Raw genomic sequence first — 5,331 nt, forward strand, 5'->3', positions numbered from 1 at the left:
AGCCCACGATCTCCTCGAGAGCAGGAAGACTCTTTTCCATGCTTGGACTCGGGAGAGAATGATAAAGGAGGCCATAGATACTCCAAGCATCCTATGGCTCGAACCGGTGATCTCCTTCGACTGCTACAATTCTGTCGATTCGCAGTTCGATATGCCCTTGACTCGAAAGGCGTTTATCTTCCACGCCTTCTCCAACATTTTTGAAGTCCCTCATCCTAATCCTGAGGTTGATAGGGAGTTAATCGAATTCTATCTGAAGGCCGCTCAACCACAGTACCAAACATGGAGCGCTCAGAAGATCGTTAATGTTCGGGTTTTAAAGCCATATACCGAAGGGAGATTCATCAACGTTCGGTTCAGGGTGATCAGAGGGTCTGCAAGAACCGAACATCTTATATCCTTAGCAAATCTACCGAACCTCAACCCCCATGATTGGATCGTTCTGCATAACATCCTTTTCACGAATGAAGCTGAATATGGTCCAATTATAGACCATCTCAAAAGGATGATAGTTTATTACATCATGGAGGTCGCCTTGATGGATCAGGAGATAGCCACAGTCTTCAAGAAGAAACCGAAGATATCTCCTGTTGGATCGGCCAGTGATCTCAATCAGATGAAGATGGGCAAGATTGACCCGAGACGTAATTCGGTCATGTTCACTAGGGCTGAAGGACAGAAATGTCTCTTTGCCTTAGCGGATAAACATCTTTATACCACTGCTTGTCTAGAGCATGTGCTGTCGATCATCCATCGGTGTAAAGAGAATGCAGCGGATGATATCAAATACTTCAACGATATGATTCAATGGTACATCAGATTCAGACAGACGATACTTGCTCTTATCTCTCATCTGTTTTAGACTGTAAAGAAGAAGGTACCTGCCGCTGCTGCTGGCCCAAGCAAGAAGTGAAGATCTCGCTCCAATTGACGCAAAGGGGGAGATTGTTGGGTTGCAGATTCGTTTAGTATTGCGTCATTGGGCTCGGCTGATAGTCTAATAGTTTTGTACTCCGGTTTGGGCCTGTCCAACCGTGAGCTGTTAGGTTTACTATATAAGTATATGCTTGCATGCATATTAGGTTAACGATCTAGAATACAATAGAGAGAATTACGATAGGTTTGATTATCTTTATCGTTCCTGTAAACCTTCTAACCATCTACAGTTGATGTTCTTGATCGAGCTCTTCTGAGGGTTGTTTTATAATCATTCGACACGTTTGATTCATTCTTGAGTTGTTTATTGTTTTCGTGTTCTTGCTGTTTAATCTTTATTTTACCTGTTTAAGATCTAATCGATCTTCAAGATTAAGTTTTAATCCTATCAGCTACGTGTTTCTTTCTTGCTCGGTTGGGCACGTGTGTCGATTTTTTGATGATACGTGTTTCTCCTCGTTTCCCACCGCTTTTATTTGGCTTCTCGGAATTCCTAGTCCGTTCTTTCCCACCGCTTGCCTTCTCTCCTATACCTGTCCATCTCCCTGCTTGACACTCATCCAGTACCCACCGCCTCTCCAAAACTGGCTTACCTGTTATGATCGACACCACCACCGGAGCACCATCAGGTATGGGATTTTGCGTTGATTGAAAATCCCCCGCATGTGCTTCGATTGCTCAACACCTCCGCCATCGACTGTTAATTGGAAAAGATTCACGCATTATCTCATTTTTGTTCAACGAATCAGAAGTTAAAGGAACAAGGTGTTCGTGCATTGTGTTCTTCTGTTTTTGCAATCGAGATACGAAAATATGTTTTTGTAGTGTCCGAATGAGAATAAGCAGTTGGCAAAGGTGCAAGAGAAGGCGATCACGGAAGCGTCAACAAGCTATTTGTGGCCGGAATTGTGGTGACTGCTCATCCACAAGTTTTGATTTTTGCTAATTTGGACAATCCTTGGGTTTGACGTAATTTATTTGTAGAAATTGAACCCGAGCGATGCACTTTCTCTCGACCTCTGGAAATCAGTTGACATTATGGTGCCACCAACGCTTCAACGGACTACCGGTGCTCTATAATCATCTTTCCATTGTGTAAGTTCTAAGGTTGTGAGTTTTTTTGTGCGATTGTTACGGAATGACCTTGACATGGAAACAAAAGGAGGTCGATTTGGTTGTGTTTTTTTTCTGGATAATAGATAAACTTTTCCTCTCTTTGTCATCTGTTTAACTTAATTTGATCAGAAGTAGAAAAGAAGATGGGTAAGATTCTAGTGCTTTTTTTGTTCTGATATCGCATGCCAAGTGTTTGTGGTACTGGCTCAATGAGTATACCTTTTTTTTTGTCTGAAGGTCTATGAATTTCATGAAGGTTTTTTTGGGTTTAGGGTACCTTCTTTACTTTTTTTAATTTATACGGATCTTGATGTAGGGATATATGCTATTCTTGATCAATAATATAAAACATCAGTTTTACATTACTTTTCATTAATTTAGTTATTATCGTTTCATAGGTTAGTCCTGTAAATGATTTCATATTTATCTTTTTGAAAAGGTGTTGACTTTATTGACTTTTCAAGCAAAATTTTGATGGGTTTGGTGGTGCTAGAGGCTTTGCGCGTGGAATGGGTGGACGTGGTTTCGGTAATAATATTTTAGCTTCTCTCTTTTCTTGATATATTCACTAGTTTATAACCCGTGGAAACCACAGGTTATAAAATTAATTAAACATTTATAATAAAAATTTATAATTATTAATCAACTGTTTTAAATAAAATATTAATTAAGAGATATATCAAAATTTTAAAGTTATCATAACTTCAAATTTAACATATAACTAGAAAATGTAAATTTGAATTTTGAAATGAGTTACCTAATATATCTATATGACACATGACATAATCTTAATAAGGAGTTGTATTAGAGTGACACTTGGCAAAAGAAGATTAAAACTATTCATTTATTAGAACCGGGATGTTTATTTATATAACTTATAACAATTTTCCTTTTCAAAAGGCATTTGTTTTTTTTTAATAAATTTTAGGTAGGGTGGTGGTGGCGGCTTTGAGTGGAAAACACCACCTCCAGGCTATGTATGCGTTCATTATTTATAAATATTTTTCTGTTTTTTCAATTGAGATACTAATAACTAATAAGTAAGAAATCTGTTAAATTGTATAATTTTTTTACCAGGGCATTTTATTCAGCATTGTCCCACAAATGGTGATCCTAATTTTCATATAAAGAGAGTGAAACCTCCAATGGGTATTCCAAATTCCATGTTAATGGTTGCACCAGATGGCTCATATGCATTAACCAGTGGTGCAATAGCTGTTTTGAAGCCAAATGAGTATGTTATATATATATATATATATATATATATATATATATATATATATATATATATAAAAATTAACTATATATATTTGTGTTATATTATATAATGTTTGTTATATTATGTTTGCTTTTGAGAAGGATATTAAAGAGATGCTTTCTACAAGAACTGTTGGTGATCTTCCTCTACAACTTCATTGCCCTTTATGCAAAGATGTGATGAAAGATGTTGTTCTCACCAGCAAGTGCTGTTTCACCAGTTTCTATGATAAATGTTACTTTCTTTTTTTTTTGTTTTTTTTTTTTCATGATGTGGCAAAACATAAGCTTCTAAATTTGATTTTTTTATAATACTTGATCATGTTTTTCTTGATTATACCATCAAGTATAAGAGATCAAATTATCTCCAAAGCATTGTGTGTTTGTGGTGCAACGAATGTGCTTGCAGATGATCTCTTTCCTAATAAGACATTAAGGGATACAATAAACCTATTCAACACGCCAAAATAAAGATCAAAAAATGGAAGCCTTGAAAGAATGCAGTAACAACGACGAGTTGTTAAGATGCGTCGGCTGGAAGAAGGGCGAAATTATGCATCTGACAAACTAGATATTAATGTAGAAGGTTTTGTAGTAATTCATCAGCTACTAAACAGCAACTATAAAGAATCGAATCATCTGCACCCTATGTAATATTAAAGCTCAGAACCTAATAACAAAAGTGAGAGAACAAATTGATCTGGTGCGTAGGGACAAGGTTTGAAAACCTAATCCTTAAGTTAATACTCGAAGATTAATGTCTACTTACTAATGAATGTTCTAGTCAAGTCTGGATAGACCAGTCAAGTCTGAGTTAATGTATTAAACAAATGTTCAAGCCATAAATGAAGAATGAGAATTAAGATCAAAGTAAAGTTAATAAATGAAAAACAAAGAGAATGTTGTAAAGTGAGTGAAGTAAATGGAATATTGCTAAAAGGTTTGAACAATCCGTGTATTGATTTAACATTGAATGATCCTATAAATAGGAGAATGAAGTACATGGTACTAATCGATTACATACATAGGACTGGATAAAAGAGTTACATCTGGCACTCTGAATACCCGCGTTGACAAAAAGACCAAATCCTATGACTAGTTAAATCAAACAAAAGAAAAATACATTTACTGCATAAAGACAAAATATTGATTCCGAAACATCAAACATTTCGGACACAAGGTCCATTCCGGAATGCCTTCACTGTCATTGTTCACATCACCCTCTTAACATCAGGTCTGGACACTAACAGATTCCGGAGCAGACTTCATTTCAGAACTATAGGTGACTTCGAAATTGACAAAAGGATTAGGATTGCTGGAGGTTCACTTTCAGGTTCCAAAAATCTCCCTCTAAGTGAACTTAGCGATCAAGTCAGCTTAGTTCGCTTCTTCTTTGATGAACATGTAGGCTCGGAATAACCATTCTCAGACTTCGATGTACTAGGTCAGCTGACTCACAAACTTTGCTTTCATTTGTTGCGGAGCTTCAGACTTGGATGCTCGACTGATGAACTTCCGAAGAGCTTTGGTAGGAACTAGGTGTTTATCAAGGAATCTGAAGAAATCTTTCTTGTTTGTCTTCTTTGTTGTGTAGACAAATCTAAGAACCAGTTCATCAATTAGTGCATCAGCAAGCAATTCAACTTCAGGAAGTACATAATCAATTTTTGCAACAAAATCTTCAATTCCGAACAGATGATCTAACTCATATTCGCATCGACAGAATTCCGCGACATAATCTTTGAGGAAGCTCAGAGCAGCATGGTAAGCACCCATGTTGATATCATTATTTTGAGGTCCTCGTAGGTGAGCAGCCAAAGTGAGAACGTCATTTGGATTCATTAACGGAAAGTCAGCATCGGTAATGGTGCGGTATGCTGGTTTATTCCGGATGATGTGATATCAGAACAATGGACAATTGAGTTCAAACTTAACCAAAATATTTCTTCCGAACCCTTGGAACTTTATTATCCTTTTCCTTGTCCACACTTCCTTTTTAGGTTGTGCGTTCTTAGAGTAGAA

At 36.8% G+C, this 5,331-nt stretch overlaps 1 long non-coding RNA gene across 1 annotated transcript; it reads left to right on the top strand.

Moving 5' to 3' along the window:
* The first annotated feature begins 1,822 nt into the window (after positions 1-1,822).
* Positions 1,823-4,747, top strand: LOC111898748 (uncharacterized). Its single transcript, XR_002852696.3, has 4 exons — positions 1,823-2,031; positions 2,492-2,580; positions 3,412-3,544; positions 3,719-4,747. It is a non-coding gene; the product is annotated as an uncharacterized LOC111898748 (long non-coding RNA).
* The last annotated feature ends 584 nt before the right edge of the window (positions 4,748-5,331 follow it).

This window comes from Lactuca sativa, chromosome 6 (assembly GCF_002870075.4).
Source record: "Lactuca sativa cultivar Salinas chromosome 6, Lsat_Salinas_v11, whole genome shotgun sequence".
Taxonomy (NCBI): Eukaryota; Viridiplantae; Streptophyta; class Magnoliopsida; order Asterales; family Asteraceae; genus Lactuca; species Lactuca sativa.